The sequence below is a fragment of the Trachypithecus francoisi genome, unplaced genomic scaffold (genome assembly GCF_009764315.1).
Source record: "Trachypithecus francoisi isolate TF-2019V2 unplaced genomic scaffold, Tfra_2.0 Lachesis_group7, whole genome shotgun sequence".
In the NCBI taxonomy this organism is placed as follows: domain Eukaryota; kingdom Metazoa; phylum Chordata; class Mammalia; order Primates; family Cercopithecidae; genus Trachypithecus; species Trachypithecus francoisi.
In genome coordinates, this window is record NW_022681472.1 from 11,351,520 (window position 1) to 11,372,607 (window position 21,088).

Here is a 21,088-nt window from a genome sequence, read left to right on the forward strand (position 1 = left end):
TCCCGAGTAGCTGGGACTACAGGTGCGTACCACCACTCTCAGCTAATTTTTTGTATTTTTACTAGAGATGGTGTTTCACCGTGTTAGCCAGGATAGTCTTAATCTCCTGAACTCTTTATCCGCTCACCTCGGCCTCCCAAAGTGCTGGGATTACAGGTGTGAGCCACTGCGCCCGGCCCCAGTTCAGTTATTTTTAAATGTAATCCATTGTCTGTAAGTACTCTTTTAGTAGAATTTTTAGCAGAAAATCTGAAAGCCTGCATTCTTATTGTGCTAGCTGTAACCTAATTGAGACTTCATAACTTAGAGGTTTAACTTATTGGAATGGCTATGTGCAACAAATAGACAAAAGCACAATTGCCCTGCTCCCTGGGGTGTGGTCAGCCACCACTGTAGTACTGCCTGGAGGTGACTGTGCATCTTTTAAGTGAACATATACAGCAGCATTCATGTTTTCTAATGCTCAAAGATGACTGGAAATTCAATGAAGGAATTTCATTGAGAAGTACAATTGTAATTTTTGTACAAGTGTGATTTTTTTTTTTTTTTATAACAAATCTGGGCCGGGCGCGGTGGCTCAAGCCTGTAATCCCAGCACTTTGGGAGGCCGAGACGGGCGGATCACGAGGTCAGGAGATCGAGACCATCCTGGCTAACACAGTGAAACCCTGTCTCTACTAAAAAAATACAAAAAACTAGCCGGGCGAGGTGGCGGGCGCCTGTAGTCCCAGCTACTTGGAGGCTGAGGCAGGAGAATGGCGGGAACCCGGGAGGCGGAGCTTGCAGTGAGCTGAGATCTGGCCACTGCACTCCAGCCTGGGCCACAGAGCGAGACTCCGTCTCAAAAAAAAAAAAAAAAAACAAATCTGGTACATCTTTTTCTTAGGCTTACCTCATCCTTTAAGTATTTGAGGAACTGGTGAACAAGTTAACTACTTTGATCATAAATAAGGAAATTTCATTATAGAGAAAAGCAAAATGTGGCTCAGCAGGTATGTGAAAAATAGCTGATGTGACTAGAACTAAGGAAACAAATGATTCAGTTAATATTAGACAAAAGTAATGGAAATTTTTTATTTTTTATTTTGGAAAACAGTATGGAGGGTCCTCAAAAAATTAAAAAATGGAATTTTCATATGAACCAGCCATCCCACTTCTGGGTATATACCCAAAGAAAATGAAATTGGTATCTTGAAGAGATACCTGCACTTTATTGCAGCATTATTTACAGTAGCTAAGGTCAGGAAATGACCTAGGCATCCAGCAACAGATGAATGGATCTTTTTTTTTTTTTTTTTGAGACGGAGTCTTACTCTGTTGCTTAGGCTGGAGTGCAGTGGTGCAATCTCGGCACGCTGCAACCTCCATCTTCTGGGTTCAAGCAGTCCTCCTGCCTCAGCCTCCCAAGTAGCTGGACGTTCAGGTGGGCACCACCATGTCTGGCTAATTTTTGTATTTTTAGTAGAAACAGGGTTTCACCATGTTGGCCAGGCTAGTCTCGAACTCCTGACCTCAGGTTATCTGCCCACCTCAACCTTCCAAAGTGCTGGGATTACAGGCGTGAGCCACCGTGCCCAGCCTGAATGGATCAATATTATTCAGCCTCAAAAAATAAGAAAATTCTGGCTGGGAATGGTGGCTCACACCTGTAATCCTAGCTTTTTGGGAGCCCGAGGCAGGTAGATCACCTGGAGTCAGAAGCTCGAGATTGGCCTGGCCAACATGGTGAAAGCCTGTCTCTACTAAAGGTAAATATACTGTGTGAGTTCACTTATATGTGGAGTCAAAAAAAAGTCAAATTTGTAGAAACAGACAGTAGACTACTAGAGTCAGGAGGTGGGATCTAGTAGGGTTTGGGAATTTTAAAGTTTATTAGTTTAAGTTTCAAATACTTTGCCATATTTTTCTCTTGAAAACCAGCAGCTTCTTTGGCCCCCAATTTCTCTTTAAAATGTTATATTCGGGCCAGATGCAGTGGCTCACGCCTGTAATCCCAGTACTTTGGGAGGTCGAGGTGGGTGGATCACCTGACATCAGGAGTTCGAGACCAGCCTGATCAATGTGGTAAAACCCTGTCTCTACTAAAATACAAAAATTAGCTGGGCGTGGTGGCGGGTGCCTGTAATCTCAGCTACTCGGGAGGCTGAGGCAGGAGAATTGCTTGAACCCAGGAGGCGGAGGTGGCAGTGAGCCGAGATCACGCCATGGAATCCAGCCTGGGCAACAAGAGCAAAACTCTGTCTCAAAAAAAAAAAAAAAAAAAAACAGTTATGTTTGAATACTAAATGTGAGCTATCCATTGGAGAAAAAAGTAACAACAATAAGCCAAAAATAAGAAGAAAATACATAACTCCATCATTCAATGTATGTTTCTTTTCTTCTCTTTTTTGAGAAGGAGTCAGTCTCACTCTGTTGCCCAGGCTGGAGTGCAGTGGTACGATCTCAGCTCATTGCAACCTCTGCCTCCCAGGTTCAAGTGATTCTCCTGCCTCAGCCTCCTGAGTTGCTGGATTACAGGTACCTGTCACCACGTCCGGCTAACTTTTGTATTTCAGGTGAGACAGTGTTTTGCCATGTTGGTTAGGCTGGTCTCGAACTCCTGACCTCAGGTGATCCACCGGCCTCAGCCTCTCAAAGTGCTGGGAGTACAGGCATGGGCCACTGCACCTGACCAACATGTCTTTTAATGACGGTGTTATCATGAATTGTATGAATGGTTCTTTTAGGATTTGTTGAACCTGTCTTCTGTTTTTAGGCAGTTAGGCTTGTTTTCCCATTTTTCGGTCTTATAAACAATATCATGAGGTAAATTCCGGTAGATCAGGGTTTCTTAGTCTCAGCACAATTGACATTTTGGGAGCTGGATAATTCTTTGCTTTGGGGGACTGTCCTATGCGTTTAGGAGGTTTGGCGACATCTCTGGCCTCTATACTCACTAGGTGTTGGAGCAACCCCACTCCTCCACTGGTGACGATCAAACATGCCTCCAGACATTGTCAATAGTCCCTGTGGGTAAAAATCATGCCCGGTTGACAGCCACTATTGTAGATGAATATTTTAGCTCCTACTTAATGCCTTAGGTCAGTTACTAAATAACTTATCCTCTGATGGCTTAATCAAAGAATAAGCACATTTTAAATACTTTGGTATTAAGTAAGTTGCCCTCTGGGAAGGTTGTACCCAAATAGATATTTCCTCCAACAGCCAAATGAGGATTTCAGTGTGAAAAACATTGAATTAGATATCAGGTTCATTTTAACTTTTGAAATATTCCTAACAACTTTATGAAATTTGTGTTTTCAATATCTCTATCTATAGCCTTTCTTTACTAATGTTTGCAGATCTTTTAAAATTATCTTGTAAAGACTTTTACTGCAGGTATTTGTGTGGGTCTGTGGATGGCCATCTACTGGTCTTTCACTGCAATGACAGTGTCATCCTACTTTTTCCAAAAGGAAATTTACGGCGGTCAAAAACTACTGAATTCATGGTACACATGTGGAAATGTCTGAATCACATTTAAAAAGGTAAATTGTTGAATGAATGTGGATGAGTCTGTTTAGACACAACAGTAGTCCCCACCTTATCCCTGGTTTCACTTTCTGAGGTTTCAGTTACCTGCAGCACAGTTCAATAAGATACTTTGAAATCAGAGAGACCACATTCATGTAACTTTTATTACAGTATATGACTACCACTGTCCTATTTGATTATTAAAATATTTAAAATAATGTTAATCTCTTGGTGTACCTAACTTACAAGTTAAACTTTATCATAGGTGTGTATGTACAGGAACAAATGTAGTATATATACAGTTTGGTTCTATCTGTGGTTTCAGGCACCCAGGGTGTCTTGGCACCAGCTCTGTGGATAAGGAGGAACTCCTGTATTTTATCTGTGGAATTTAAAAATCTAAATACAACATTTGTATGTTAAACTTCTTCAGTCTGAAATGCTTTCAGGCATCTACTGGGGGGCTTGGCACTACCTCTGTGGTTAAGGGGGAACTCCTGTACTTTATTTGCAGAATTTTTTATCTAAATACATATTTTTTTGTATTAAACTTCTTCAGTCTGAAATTTAAGAATAAAAACCAGAGAGAGTATGTGAAGATTTAGAACAGTACTCAGCATATGAGAGTAGCCAGCACCAGGCCATGTGCGGTGACTCATGCTTGTAGTCCCAGCTAGTGTTTGGATCAAAGCAGTCCAACTCTAGAGCCTGCACTCTTAGCCTCTGTACTGTCAGTGTACGTTAGCAGTCATCTTTTTTTTTTTTTTTTTTTTGAGGCGGAGTCTTGCTCTGTCCTCCAGGCTGGAGTGCAGTGGCGCAATCTCAGCTCACTGCAAGCTCTGCCTCCCGGGTTGATGCCATTCTCCTGCCTCAGCCTCCAGAGTAGCTGGGACTACAGGCACCCGCCACCACGCCTGGCTAATTTTTTGTATTTTTAGTAGAGATGGGGTTTCACCATGTTAGCCAGGATGGTCTCAATCTCCTGACCTTGTGACCTGCCCTCCTCGGCCTCCCAAAGTGCTGGGATTACAGGCGTAAGCCACCACGCCCGGCTGTTAGCAAGTCATCTTTATCATTTGCAGTGGCAGTATGTCTGAGAGATACAGAATCCTGTTGTGTTAAAGAACATGGCATAGAAGGGCTTTATACATTTCCCTATGGCTGAGGTTAGAAATTTTACACTTGATCTTAGCCAAAAGGCTGAGAAGCGATGAGGTTAGAAATTTTATTGAGCTACTATTGTGTCCATTGTAAGGTAGAATGCTCATTTTAATGTTCTCATCCTTTCATTTGAAGTTCCATAGATACCAAGGCCATTCAACCCTATTTGCTCATTGAAATCATTTTACTAAATAAAGTGACCAAAAGAACAGAACTAGGGATACAATAACATCTTTCAACAGAGAATGATTCATATGGAACATACGATAGATTAGTAATTTACAATCATATTTAGTGGCAGAGCTCACAGAATTCTCTGTGGGGGTGGGAACTGAATGTCCTGCCCACAGGCCTCACTAGTACCTCCTGTCCCCTCTCTTTGTCCTGCTCCCCCGCCTGCATAAAATCTGAAAAGTCACTGGTCTCCTCCTGTCCCAGCTAGAACTGCTTCCTAGCTCTAGCAGAGAACCTGCAGAAGATTTCCACGACACAGCTTTGTGATCCTGACACCATGTGGGAAAGCTAGGGATATGTGATTTACCAGTCACTTCTGCTGGGCTTGTGCTTTTCATGTTCTACAGAATTAATACAACTCTTTAGGAAATATTTCTACTATTTGCCTTCCTTTGTGAGAAGACTGGACTTTATGGCTCTCCCCACATACTAATTCTGCTGTGTTGCTTTTGTGCTTCGGACTGATTCAAAAATGGCCCCAAGAGTCCCCACTTCCTGCTTTTCATGCCCTTGTGAAAACTCCTTCTCCGAGTGTGAGAAACCGTGACTACTCCCAAACATTAGAATTTGGCAACAGTACTGGGATGTCACTTCCACAAACAGATTAAATAAGAATCTGATTTCTGTATTGCCAGTGGACTCTCCCTTGCTAGCCTTGAGGAAGGAGCCGCCATGTTGGAGGCTGCCCTGTGGAGAAGCCCATGTGGCAAGGACATGAGGGTGGCTGGTGGCCCAGCCAGAAAGGAGCTGAGGCTCTCGGCCCAACAGCCTGAAAAGAACTGAAGTTACACCCACAATGACATGGCTTTGGAAGCAGATCCTTGAGTCTTCAGATGAGACCTCAGAACTGGCCAACACCTTGATTGAAGCCCTAATGACAGACCCTGAAGCAGAGGGCCCTCCTAAGCCATGCCTGGATTCGTGACTCGCAGGAACTGTGAGGTAATGAATGTGTGCTGGTTGCTAAATTTGTGGTAATTTGTTACTTTGATACTGAGGAAATCAGATTACAATAAGAAAGAAATCAGATTATAATAAAGAAAGAAAGAGAAAGAAAGAAAAGAAAGGAAGGAAGGAAGGAAAGAAAGAGAAAGAGAAAGGAAAGGGAAAGAAAAGAAAGAGAAAGAAAGAAAGAAAGAAAGAAAAGAAAGAAAGAGAAAGAAAGAAAAAGAGAAGAAAGAAAGAAAGAAAGAAAGAAAGAAAGAAGAAAGAAAGGAAAAGGAGGGAGGGAGAGAAGGAAGGAAGGAAGGAAGGAAGGAAGGAAAAAGAAAAGAATAATTGAAAAAGAACACATACAAATGAAAAATCATCATGCCCTAATAGAGAAATGAACAAAAATCTTGAAAAGTCAATTCATAATAAAGAATATGCTTTTAGGAGACAAATATGAAAAACAGGAAAATGTGATCTCACAAGTACTTGAAGAATTGCAAATTTAAGGTATCTTTTTTTGAAACACCCTTACATACACAATTCTTAATTTGAATGAAGTTGTGGTAAAAGAAGATCTCGCCACTGCTAATGACAACATAAATTATTAAAGCTTTTTGGAAAATAACTGCAGTTTGGCAGTGTATCAAGAACCTCAGAAATATTTATATTCACTGATTCAGTAATTCTGCTTCTGGACATCCATCCTATGAAATACTACAGAATAAGAATTTTAATTGAAAAAAATCACCAAGAGCCATTTATTCTGGTAAGAAATTCAAAGAAAGATAAATGTTTTAAACTAGCTAAATAAATTGCAATGGAACAGTTGGTTCCAAAGGATATGACGATTGTGATAACAGAAATGGCTGTACTATAGTGTTCAATAAATGGGACAGAGTACAAAATTATACACTGTTTGATATAAGTGTATTTTAAAAATCAAATTTTTCTTAAAACATACAGAGAAAAGACTGAAAGCAAAGTTTTGTTTGTCTGGGACTAGTTGTCTGGAAGGCTGTGGATTTATTTATTAAAAAAAAAACTTTTCTTGTTTTCCAATTTCTAGAAATTATTTATAATATAAACACCAATTTAAAAAATAGCCACAAGAGGCCAGGCGCGGTGGCTCAAGCCTGTAATCCCAGCACTTTGGGAGGCCGAGACGGGCGGATCACGAGGTCAGGAGATCGAGACCATCCTGGCTAACACTGTGAAACCCCGTCTCTACTAAAAAATACAAAAAACTAGCCGGGCGAGGTGGCGGGCCTGTAGTCCCAGCTACTCGGGAGGCTGAGGCAGGAGAATGGCGTAAACCCGGGAGGCGGAGCTTGCAGTGAGCTGAGATCCGGCCACTGCACTCCAGCCTGGGCGACAGAGTGAGACTCCGTCTCAAAAAAAAAAAAAAAAAAAAAAGCCACAAGAATTACTTGCCTCTCTGTACACTAATAATGAACAATCTAAAAAGAAAGTAAGAAAATAATTCCGTTTACAATAGCATCAAAAGAACAAAATACTTAGGAATAAACCTAATCGAGGTGAAAGCCTTTTACATTGCCATAAAACATTGCTGAAAAAAGACACAAATAAATGGAAGGACATCTGTGTGTGTGGTTTTTTTGTTGTTGTTTTAAGACAAGAGTCTCACTCTGTCGCCCAGGCTGGAGCGCAGTGGCATGATCTTGGCTCACTGCAAGCTCCGCCTGCTGGGTTCACGCCATTCTCCTGCCTCAGCCTCCAGAGTAGCTGTGACTACGGGCGCCCGCCACCACGCCCGGCTAATTTTTTGTAATTTTTAGTAGAGACGGGGTTTCACAGTGTTAGCCAGGATGGTCTCAATCTCCTGACCTCGTGATCCACCCGCCTCGGCCTCCCAAAGTGCTGGGATTACAGGCGTGAGCCACCGAACCCGGCCTCATTCTGTGTTTATGAATTGGAAGATGGAATCTCACTCTTGTCGCCCAGGCTGTAGTACAATGGCGCGATTTTGGCTCACTGCAACCTCTGCCCCCCGGGTTCAAGCAATTCTGCTGCCTTAGCCTCCCAAGTAGCTGGGATTACAGGTGCCCGCGACCATGCATGGCTAATTTTTGTATTTTTAGTAAAAACAGGATTTCACCATGTTGGCTAGGCTGGTCTCCAAGTCCTGATCTCAGGTGATCTGCCTGCCTTGGCTTCCCAAAGTGTTGGGGTTAAAGGCATAAGCCTCTGTGCCCAGCCGGAAGATTTAATATTGTAAAAATGTACATACTACCCAAAGCAACCTATAGATTCAGTGGAATCCTATTTCAGAATCTAAATGTCTTTCTTTGCAGAAAAAAAAAAATTACCCTAAAATTCATATGGAATATCAAAAGATCTTTAATAGCCAAAACAATTTTGAAAAGAAAGAACAAAGTTAAATGACTCACACTTCCTGATTTCAAAGTATATTACAAAGTCATAGTAATCAAAACAGTGTAGTACTGGCATGAAAACAAACAAATAGACCAAAGGAATAAAATAGAGCCCAGAAATAAACTCTTGTGTATATGGTCAAATGATCTTCAACAAATGTTTCATTTAGTTCTTTTTTATTATTTCTTTCTTTACCAAAGTAACTTAAACAAACACAAAAGTCACATCATTTTATTTCTTCATCCTTCTGTTAGCATCTCTAAAATATGGACACTTTCTTACATAACCATAATGTCATTATCACTCTTAATTAACAATTTTTCACTAATATCAAATGATTTATCAATAATCAAATTTCCCTAATTGCCTCAAAATATGTTTTATGGTTGTTTTATTTACATCAAGATCTAAATAAGATGCACACATTTCTTTTAGGTATTCTTTTAATCTAGATTCCTCCCCCCACCCAATTGTTTGTTTGCCTGTTTGCAGAAACTAGGTTCATTTTCTTTTTTCTTATGGTTTTTTTTGTGTGTGTGTGATGGAATCTTGCTCTGTCGCCCAGGCTGGAGTACATTGGCATGATCTCGGCTCACTGCAACCTCTGCCTCTCGGGTTCAAGTGATTCTCCTGCCTCAGCCTCCGAGTAGCTGGGACTACAGGCACAAGCCACCACTCCCAAGTAATGCATTTTTAGTAGAGATGGAGTTTTGCCATGTTGGTCAGGCTGGTCTCGAATTCCTGACCTCAAGTGATTTGCCCACGTCGGCCTCCCAAAGTACTGGGATTACAAGTGTGAGCCACCTCACCTGGCCAAACCAGGTTTATTTTCTATTAAATGTCCTACATACTGGGTTTGCCTATTGGCTTCTGGGCTAGTCCCTTTGCATTGCTGTAAAGGAACACCTGAGAGTAGGTAATTCATAAAGAAAAGAGGTTTATTTGGCTCACAGGCTTGCAGGCTATTCAGGAAGTATAGCTCTAGTATCTGCTTCTAGGGAGGGCTTAGGAAGCTTCCACTCAGGACTGAAGGCAAAGAGAAGCTGGCATCCCATGGTGAGAGAGGAAGCAAGAGCCAGGAAGAGGGTGCCAACCTCTGTTTTTTTTTTTTTTTTGAGATAGAATCTTGTTCTGTAGTCCAGGCTGGAGTGCAGTGGTCTCATCTCGGCTCACTGCAACCTCCCCCTCCTGGGTTCAAGCAATTCTCCTGCCTCAGCCTCCCAAGTAGCTGGGACTACAGGTGCCCACCACCATGCCCAGCTAAGTTTTGTATTTTTAGTAGAGAAGGGGGTTTCAATATGTTGGCCAGGCTGGTCTTGAACTCCTGACCGCAGGTGATCCACCCATCTTGGCCTCCCCAAATTCTAGGATTATAGGCATGAGCCACCGTACCTGGCTGCCAGCCTCTTTTAAATAACCAGATACCACATGAACTCAAAGAACCCACTCATTACCATGAGGATGGCTCCAAGCTATTTGTGAGGGATCCACTCCCATGACCCAAACACCTCCCACTAGGCTCACTTCCAACATTGGGGGTCACATTTCAACATGAGATTTGGAGGGGACAAAACATCCAAACTTTGTCAGCTTCTTTGTGGTGACATTGAAATCTTTCTATTAGCCCCCATTTGATTTTAGAGACTTGACTAAGTTCAGGTTCAACATTTAGGGGAAGAATCCTTCATATGTGGTGCTGTGTGCCTAACCTCAGGAAGAATACATTAGTTTTTCTGCCTTCAGAGATAATGAGATGGATCAAGGGGTTCCGTAAATCTGTCTATTGTAAGGGCATTCTCCAGCTTTCTCTCATGTAATGGTTCCATCCATTACATATCACATGACTCAACTATTTAGGACTTACAAAATGAGGCAATCCTAATTTTATCATTCCTATCCTATTTAGTATTTGGAAATCTGTTAAAGAAACAAACAAACAAAAAAAAACTCTTCCACATAAAATAGAGCTATTTGGTGGATATGCAGTATGTACAAGAAAGTTAGGGTAGCCAGGCACGGTGGCTCATGCCTGTAATCCCAGCACTTTGGGAAGGCTGAGGCAGGTGGATCACCTGAGGTTGGGAGTTTGAGATCAGCCTGACCAACACGGAGAAACTCCATCTCTACAAAAAATTAGCAGGGCATGGTGGTGCATGCCTATAATTCCAGCTACTTGGGAGGCTGAGGCAGGAGAATCGTTTGAACTCAGGCGGCGGAGGTTGCCGTGAGCTAAGATTGTGCCATTGCACTCCAGCCAGGGCAACAAGAGTGAAACTTGGTCTCAAAAAAAAGAAAGAAAGAAAGAAAGTTAGGTAAATGCTAATTTTCTCCTTTTAATTATCAAATTTCAGAGTAAGGAATTGGTGTCCTAGTTATTTACTGTGGCATCCAATGAGCTATTAGAGTTATTCTTCTCTTTTTGATATCATTCTATCATAAATTTATTTATCTTTTATGTATTCAATATCTATCAATTCTAGTCTTAATTCTTTTTGATGCTTAAATGGTTTCATAATTGTCTAATGGTAGTTTCTTTATATTGGCCCCTGTTCTTTGGACATAATCCATAAATCTTCCTTGCTTTTTGACACAACAATATGTCCCTAACTCATCTTATAAATTCCTACCCAGATTTAGAATCAAGCATTCCTCCAGTGTGCCCTAATGTTTTTAGTGGGAAATGCTATTTAGAGACTCCAATCCAGACACAAGTTGTGCTCTGGGCTATTGGGTTATCATTACCCCTAGGCCTCTTCAGTGGACAGAACCAGGAAATGTCTACTTGTGAAATTTTAAAATAAAATAATCTAGTAAATATGTGCAGTATGTGATTATACCACAATAAAGCTGTTAAAAACAAAAACAAAAATAAATGCACATCAACGGGCTCAATTTCAATCACTATTTTAAGTCAACACTGGTAAGATAAAGATAATCATGTTTTAAACAGAAAAGCACGTAACACATAGCACACTCCTGTGCACCACTCAGAGTTTAGCCATCAACTGCTGACGACGTTTTTTTCATACGTAAGACAGCACAATAAATTCTTTTTTTTTTTTTTTTTTTTTTTTTTTGAGACGGAGTCTCGCTCTGCCGCCCAGGCTGGAGTGCTGTGGCCGGATCTCAGCTCACTGCAAGCTCCGCCTCCCGGGTTCACGCCATTCTCCTGCCTCAGCCTCCCAAGTAGCTGGGACTACAGGCGCCCGCCAACTCGCCCGGCTAATTTTTTTGTATTTTTTAGTAGAGACGGGATTTCACCATGTTAGCCAGGATGGTCTCGATCTCCTGACCTCGTGATCCGCCCGCCTCGGCCTCCCAAAGTGCTGGGATTACAGGCTTGAGCCACCGCGCCCGGCGACAGCACAATAAATTCTAAGATTTACGGCCGGGCGCGGTGGCTCAAGCCTGTAATCCCAGCACTTTGGGAGGCCGAGGCGGGCGGATCACGAGGTCAGGAGATCGAGACCATCCTGGCTAACATGGTGAAACCCCGTCTCTACTAAAAAAATACAAAAACCTAGCCGGCGAGGTGGCGGGCACCTGTAGTCCCAGCTACTGGGGAGGCTGAGGCAGGAGAATGGCGTAAACCCGGGAGGTGGAGCTTGCAGTGAGCTGAGATCCGGCCACTGCACTCCAGCCTGGGTGACAGAGCGAGACTCCGTCTCAAAAAAAAAAAAAAAAAAAAAAAAGATTTACAAAAATAGAGTGGAAACAATTAGATAAACATCTAGAAAAAATAATTTGAATCTCCTAATATCTTACACCAGAATACTTGTCAGAAAGATCAATGAAATTAACGTAGACAATGAAAACTCAGATGTGCCATAACAAAACTATGGTGATTTTTTAAAAAATGAAGTTGTGAGAGACAAAGATGACCCAAAACCCAAAGCAGAAAAGATTATTTAATTTGACAACAACAAAAATAAAATTTCTTGATAGTAACAATCATGATGAGCAACTGACAAATTGAAGACAGACTGACAGACTGAAGTAAAATTTCTGCAACTCAGATCACAGATTAAGAGCTAATTTTCGGCCAGGTGTGGTGGCTCATGCCTGTAATTCCAGCACTTTGGGAGGCCGAGGCAGGAGGATTAGGAGGTCAGGAGATCTAGACCATCCTGGCTAACACTGTGAAACCCCGTCTCTACTAAAAATACAAAAAATTAGCTGAGTGTGGTGGCACACGCCTGTGGTCCCAGCTACTCAGGAGGCTGAGGCAGGAGAATTGCTTGAACCCGGGAGGTGGAGGTTGCAGTGAGCCGAGATCACACCACTGTACTCCAAGCTGGGTGACAGAGTGAGACACCGTCTCAAAAAAAAAAAAAAAAAAAAAAAAAAAGAGCTAACTTCCATATCAGAGAGCGCTTACCAAATCAATGAGTTGAAATATCAATAACCTAATAGAAAAAAACTGGTATAAGATATGAACAGACAATTCACAGAAAAGGAAATATAAATGACTTAAATAAATGAAACGATGCTTAATTCACTCTGAGTAATAGAAACACAACTTTGGGTGGTTGAGTGGTTGCTAAAATTAGTGGCAAGCAGTAAAAGCCATGACATTTGCTAAATCTCTTTTTTTTTGAAACAGTGTTTCTCTCTTGTTGCCCAGGCTGCAGTGCAATGGCATGATCTCGATTCACTGCAACCTCCACCTCCCAGGTTCAAGCGATCATCCTGCCTCAGCCTCCCAAGTAGCTGGGATTATAGTCGCCTGCCACCATGCCCAGATAATTTTTTGTATTTTTAGTAGAAACAGGGTTTCACCATGTTGGCCAGGTTGGTCTCAAACTCCTGATCTCAGGTGATCCACCCATCTTGGCCTCCCAAAGTGCTGAGATTATAGGCATGAGTCACCACACCTGGTCAGATTTTGCTAAATCTTGATTCTTGCCCTTTTAGTAGTCTATGTGATCAAATGGGAAGAACACATACGGTGCTTGCTACAAGCTGTTTTATGATTGTTTGGAGGAAAAGCACTAGTGACCTGAGTTGCAAGCTGAACCAGCCTCTTTTTTCATGGAACACCATAAAAAAAGTCTTTTTTTTTTTTTTTTTTTTCCTATTACTGGTTCGAATTATGTTGTATCAAAGCATCTTTTCCCATCCCTTAATAAAAATCTAGGAAGAAATCTATTATTATACTTTCTGGTAACTTTAGATTATTACAACCCAGTCCAGTTCAGTTTAAAACCCTAAAGTGGTATCCAGTTCAATGCTTTCCTTTCCACTATCAGTGGTTACACTTGTGGCTTGAGTAAATAGACTATATAATTTAAAATAGAAACTGGGACACACTTGAGTGAAAGTCAGCACTAATAATAATAATGATACCTTGGTCATGTGCTGAGGCTACCCTGGCCATATTGGATGAATGGTCACCCTAGGTGGAAGGACTTGAAATAGGGAGAATGGAGCTTCTTCTGCTATTTCAAAACTCTCCCCCTGTGGATCCTAAACCTAACTCTAGTGCTGGGGAGCAGGAAGGAGGGACAGAGAAGGCAGAAGGCATCTCACATGTCTAGCAGTATGTTGGTGGTGGGGAGCTACCGTTGGATCTGTTCAATTCCATGCCTTGCCTTTCAAAGTTGGGAGATCATCTGATTGATCACCTTCCTCTCACAAAGGAGGAAATGGGGACCCATGGAGATGATGACTCTTGTGAGGGGCATGCCCAATAAGGGGCTGAGCCAGCACTCCAGCACGTCATCCAACTTCTCCCCAGGGTCCCCTGTGCTGCACTAAGGCAGCTTCTCTTACATGCACCCATCAGAGCCAGGACCAGGATGAGGCTTTGGGCTTAGTAGTTAAGGGGGTGGCAAGAAACCCAGTAACAGAGGTAAATAATATTGGAATGCATTCTCTTAAACGTCAAAATCAAGGCAAAACAAGCTATGACAAGCAAAAACACAATTTTAAATGAAGACGGCATCAGTATTACTCACTTTTCCTTTTTCCTCAGTTTTCAGTAACCACAGTGCACACAACTTAGATATCTAATGTCCATCTTGGACTGAACACGTCTAAGACAGAACTCTCTGGCTGGGTGCAGTGGCTCATGCCTGTAATCCCAGCACTTTGGGAAGCCAAGGAGGGTGGATCAAAAGGTCAAGAGATCAAGACCATCCTGGCCAACATGGTGAACCCTCGTCTCTACTAAAAATACAAAAATTAGCTGGGCGGGGTGGCGTGTGCCTGTAGTCCCAGCTACTCAGGAGGCTGAGGCAGGAGAATCACTTGAACCCAGGAGGCGGAGCTTGTAGTGAACCGAGATCGCGCCACTGCACTCCAGCCTGGCAACAGAGCAAGCTCAGTTTAAAAAAAAAAAAAGACAGAACCCTCCATTTGCCACCCCCAATCTGTCCCTGCTTCAGGCCTCCCCATCTTGGTAAATGGCCTGGTTCATCAGGCTCAAAACCCAAAAGTCACTGCTGATTCCTCCTGTTTCCTCACTATGCACATCCAACCCATTAGCAAAGCATATGGAATACACATCCAAACAATGTTTCCAATCTCTAGTTATCTCTACCTTCAAGGTTTCCACTTTTGTGCCCCTCACCAAGGTCACCCCTCACCTACATCCCTGCAAAAGGCTACTACCTTCTTGTTTTCACTCTTATCCTCCTATAGTTCATCTCTTTAAAATGTAAACCAGGCCAGGCGTGTTGGCTCACGCCTATAATCTATCACTTAGGGAGGCCAAGGTGGGCAGATCACTGGAGGCCAGGAGTTTAAGACCAGCCTGGCCAACATGGTGAAACCTTGTCTCTACTAAAAAAAAAAAATACCAAAAAAAAAAAAAAAAAAGAGTAGCCCGGCATGGTGGCACACATCTATAGTCCCAGCTACTTAGGAGGCTGAGGCAGGAGAATTGCTTGAACCCAGGAGGTGGCGGTTGTAGTGAGCAGAGATCGCACCATTACACTCCAGCCTGGGCGACAGAGTGAGACTTCATCTCAAAACAAATAAATAAAAATTAAAATTACATATAATCACATCCCCCACCCACCCTGCCAAAAATCCTTAGTGTCACTCAAATGACATGTCCTAGTCCTCACATCCAAAACCTATGAATATTTAGAAATATGGTCTTTGCACAGTGTGGTGTTGTGTTGTTTTATACTGTGTTATGTTGTTTAGAGATAGGCTCTCCCTCTCTCACCCAGGCTGGAGTGCAGTGGTGCAATCACAGCTCACTGCAGCCTTAAACTCCTGGACTCAAGGGACCCTTCCGCCTCAGCCTCCTGAGTAGCTGGCCTGGAAATATGATCTTTGCAAATTTAATTAGGTTAGGGATCTCAGAATGAGTTCAGTCTTAGATGTAGGTTGGGCCCCAAATCCAGTGACTAGTGTCCTTAGAGAGGAGAGAGAGATTTGACACAGACACACACGGAAAAGGCCCTGTGAAGATGAAAGCAGAGATTGCAGTGATGTGTCTACAAGCCAAGGAATGCCAGGTGTTGCCAGCAGCCAGCAGATGCTAGGAGAGCAGCATGAAACAGATTATCCCTCAGAAGCCTTCAAAAGGCTCAACCCTGCCAACACCTCCATTTTGTATTTCTGGCCTCCACAACTCTGAGGGAATAAATTTCTGTTGTTTCAAGTAACCAAGTTTGTGGTAATTTTTTACAGTAATCCTAGGAAACTAGTATAGGCATCTTCCCACTGTGCTTAGTTCCCAATCCTACTTCACAAGGTACTACATTACCTGGCCCCTGACTTCTTTCTTTCTCATCTCCTTCCCCTCCTCTCACTCACTGTGCTGAACTGCATTGGCCTTCTTTTTTTTTTTTTTTTTTTGAGGCGGAGTCTCGCTCTGTCTCCCGGACTGGAGTGCAGTGGCCGGATCTCAGCTCACTGCAAGCTCCGCCTCCCGGGTTTACGCCATTCTCCTGCCTCAGCCTCCCGAGTAGCTGGGACTACAGGCGCCCGCCACCTCGCCCAGCTAGTTTTTGTATTTTTAGTAGAGACGGGGTTTCACCGTGTTAGCCAGGATGGTCTCGATCTCCTGACCTCGTGATCCACCCGTCTCGGCCTCCCAAAGTGCTGGGATTACAGGCTTGAGCCACCGCGCCCGGCTGCATTGGCCTTCTCTGTTCTGCAAACACAGCAAGCTCAGCTCCACCCAGGGACTTTGCATCTGCTCTTTCCTCTTTAGGAAGCCCCTCCCCCAGATTACTGCATGGCTGGTTCCTCCTGGTTATTCCGCCTTTCCTCTAATACCTCTTCCCTCTGTAGACATTTGTTATTCTCTTCTGTTACACAGCTAAAAAGGCGAGATGCTCACTTCCCCAGACTCCCTTGCAGCTTGGCTTTGACTATGTGAGCTAGGCTTTACATGTCACAAGCTGGTGTAAAGAAATAGGAACACTGGACTGCAGGCTGATGGTGTGAGAACTCACCCTTGGAGTTCCTTCTTCCTGCCTTTCTGGAACATTGTTTACCTTCCAGCAGCATGGAGGCTGCACTTCCTCTTAAACATCAGGTGCAGAGTCGTCCTCCAGTTTGTCCGTCTCTGGCGACTTCACGGTAGGCTGGGGGGTGACCTCAGAGTCATTTCAATACCTCTGGTACAGTTCTTTTAAAGTCAAATTCTTAATCATAATCTGAGCTTCTTCACTGTTAACTTCTTGGTCACCTGAAACCCACTTAAAGTTTAGCGATTGCCTTTTTTTCTAGTTCTTTTAATAAGACTATTATTTTCACAGACATGTCACCCGAAACCCACTTAAAGTTTAGCGATTGCCTTTTTTTCTAGTTCTTTTAATAAGACTATTATTTTCACAGACATGTATGGGCTGGCTACAGTGTCTAGGCAGGGTTCCAGGCACTGGGAATACAATGAAAGACAAGACACGGCCAGGCGTGTTGGCTCATGCCTGTAATCCCAGCACTTTGGGAGGCCAAAGCAGGCAGATCACCTGAGGTCAGGAGTTCAAGACCAGCCTGGCCAACATGGCGAAACTTCATCTCTATTAAAAATACAAAAATTAGCTGGGCTTGGTGGCAGGTGCCTGTAATCCCAGTACTCCAGAGGCTGAGGCAGGAGAATCACTTGAACCTGGGAGGTGTTCACTGCAAGAGCATAGGCAAAACAGAAGCACCGTCGAATCACGCATTGCCCAGGTCCCTTTGAGAGTCCATTATACAGCAGTCCCCCTCTTTGCCCTTTCGCTTTCCATGGTTACAGTTACCTGCACCCCGAAAATATTAAATGGAAAACTCCAGAAATAAACAATTTGTCAGTTTTAAATCTCATGCCATCTTGAGTAGCGTGATAAAATCTCACATCATTGGCCAAAGAGAAGTTGTTATTCTCTTACTGTACTTCATGTATAAATTAAACTTTATCATATGTATGTATACATGGGTGAAAAAACAGTGTATACAGAGCTCAGTCCTATCCTTGGTTTCAGGCATCCACTGAGGTCCTAACTTAAACCTCCTTGGATAAGGGGGGACTATTGTAATCTGATTTCCTCAGTATTAAAGTAACACTTTAATTTCTCTCTTTCTTTCTTTTCTTTCTTTCTTTCTTTCCTTCCTTCCTTCCTTCCTTCCTTCCTTCCTTCCTTCCTTCCTTCCTTTCTTATTTTCTTTCTTTCTTTCTCTTTTCTTTCTTCTTTTTGTTTTTTTGAGACAGGGTCTTGCTCTGTCACCCAGGCTGGAGTGCAGTGGTGCGATCTCAGCTCACTGCAACCTCCACCTCCCAGGTTCAAGTGATTCTCCTGCCTCAGCCTCCCAAGTAGCTGGGATTACAGGCACGTGCCACTACGCCAGGCTAATTTTATATTTTTAGTAGAGACGGAGTTTTGCCACGTTGGCCAGGCTGGTTTCAAACTCCTGATCTCAAGTGATCCACCTGCCTCGGCCTTCCAAAGTGCTGGGATTACAGGCGTGAACTACTGATCCCAGCCATGTATGTGTTCTTTATATAATAAAAATATTGACCTGTTGTCACATTTTGACCAAATATTTTTCTCTACCCATTGTCTGTAGTTTATTCATATTTTAATAATCAGAAGTTACCATTTTTTGTAATTAAATCTGGCAATCTCCTTCATAGTTTTTTTCATTGTTTTGAAGTTTCTCTGTTCGTTGAATAACTTTTCAATTCTATATATGCTCTTTAATCCATCTGGAAGCGATTTTGGTGTGTGGTATGTAAAGTATTTATTGAAAAAACATATAATTTTAGTAAAACCAATGGTGGAAGGCTAAACACTCCTTGCAAACAGGAAACATGTTTTATTCACTCTTGGGTTTCCCTGACTTTCCCAAGCAGAAGAATCACTAAAGGCAGCTTTTGTTTCCTCAGGCTCCAGCAGCCTAAGCTGCATTCAGAAAACATGGGTCTCCACTCCCTCCATCTGCTCTTTCTGCTGGAAGACACCAAGCACCTGTCCCCTTGCTGGTGTCATGACATCTCCCAGGGGTTGCTGGTCTCCTGTCCCTTGTAGACATCTTCCCCCATGAGCTTCTGTAGAAGCACGGAAACGGCTACCTTCCCGGGGGCTGCCCAGCCTTGAGCCAGCAGCGCCCCCTGGCGCCTTTTTCGTTTTAATTGTTCACACAATGCTCCACGCTCTCTACTGGTCATTTTTCCTGGAAGGCGCCTCAAAAGAACTGATTCAGTCGCTGGGGTAGTTTAGGCTAATTTGCTCTGACATTGCTCTGAGGGTAAATTTCTTCTTCATTTGAACAGCTCCTCCTCAGTTAAGGAGAAGCCATTATTTCTTGGTTGCCTTTTTCTTTTTTAGATATGGAGAGGCAGAGGGATTGTGGTTGGAGGCCGACTATTAGCCCCATTTTTTTTTTTTTTTTTTTTTTTTTTTGAGACAGGGTGTCGCTCTATCGCCCAGGCTGGAGTACAGTGGCCTGATCTCGGCTCATGGCACCCTCCACCTCCTGGGATCAAGAGATTCTCCTACTTTAACCTCCCAAGTAACTGGGATTATAGGCATGTACCACCACGCCCGGCTACTTTTTGTCTTTTTGATAAAGACGGGATTTCACCATGTTGCTCAGGCTGGTCTTGAACTCCTGACCTCAATTGATCTGCTCCCCTCGGCCTGCTGGGATTACAGGTGTGAGCCACCGCGTCCCGCCCAGGAAGTCTTTGAAGCTTTGTACAAATAAAATCCCAATGAGGATTTCCTGCTGTTCACACTAATGCCTGAGCTTGTGAGTTAGAATTACAGGTCTTTGCCGGGTACGGTGGTTTACGCTTGTAATCCCAGCAGTTTGGGAGGCTGAGGCTGGCAGATCATTTGAGGTCAGGAGTTCGAGACCAGCCTGGCCAACATGGAGAAACGCTGTCCCAAGTAAAATACAAAAATTAGCTGGGCATGGTGGCAGTCCCAGCTACTTGGGAGGCTGAGGCAGGAGAATCGATTGAACCCGGGAGGTGGAGGTTGGAGTGTGGTGAGATCGCACCATTGCACTCCAGCCTGGGCGACAGTGAGAGATTCTGTCTCAAAAAGAAAAGAAAAAAACATAAAACTTTAAAATTGAATTTTTGTCCCTAAGGAGGAATCTATAAAAGAAGATGGGGGAGAGTTCAAATAAATGAAACCTACAAGTAGTCTTCAACTCTAATTAAAGCCAACACTGGAGATGAGTCCTGTTAGAAAACAGAAAAACAAATTGTTGAATGTATCTACATTATTTTCTCTCCTACCACCCCGGCAGAAGTACTGAGTACCAGAATGGCCAAAACATAGTGGCAAGAGAGCCAGCAGGGAAAATCCTGAACAATCCACTAATTGCATACTCAAGCCTACATTCAATTGACTCTATATTCAGAAACAGAATTGTCCTAGCCGTGGGTTTATCCTAGCTCAAGTTAAAAGAGCAGGAAATTATAAGATAATTATGGAAAGATATACTCCAGTAGACACTTAATAATAGACCATCTACCATAGTAGACTAGCACGACCCTTGTCACAACATTCACTTGAATATGAGAGAAGGCAGGTTATTCTTTCTTTTTAAACAATTTATTCTTCAGATTGTTTTGTGGCAGAATTAAAATTTCTTAAGGCCTTAAAGTAAAGATTACTCAACGTTGGACAAATGTTTGCTCAGACTGACTGTACAATATGTTCTAATATGGTTCACCATTTCTGAAAGTGGGAAAATCTACTTCCAGTTCTTCAGTCAGGGAAATTCTGTAACTTGACCCCTCTGTGAGGGGATGTGCTTCTGGCATTGGTTGCCATTATTCTGTCAAGTTTTTTCTCCCTTCTGTTTAAATTTCTCCTGGCTGCACTCTATTATTCCATAGACCTTTAGGTTTTCCCTCTTTGTAATTTGATGCCCTATTCAGCAGTATTCAGGAAGCTGTCTTGCTTTAGTTTAGTCCTTCTCAACTGCTTCTGCTTTCCTTAGCTGAATGTGTGGCTTGTTTCATCTTTTCAGTTTTCCCCTTTCATGGGAGCTTGTATTATTTCAATATTCTTTATAAGGAAAGTATAAATTTCACGTGAGTTGATTCACATATATCAAGGTAATAAAAAAATTTAAGGTTTTTGATATTGTTTGCTTTAAAAAACATACCCATACATACATTTTCCTCTTTTAATTCTTTAAATTTAGTTTTAATTTTCATCAGTTGTATGTGAATATCAGTTAAAGAGTCAAATAGCTACACTCCAATTATTTCATAGAAAAGCTGACCTCTAGGGTGCCACACCAATTCTTAGAGTCTCCCAACCACGCTCAACTCCTTTGTGCTGTTGGTTTTGATACTTAACTTCATACCTCTAAATATAGCATGCTTATATGACTACTTCATCATTATTATTATTACTATTAGTATAGTTTTCAGCATTATCTATTG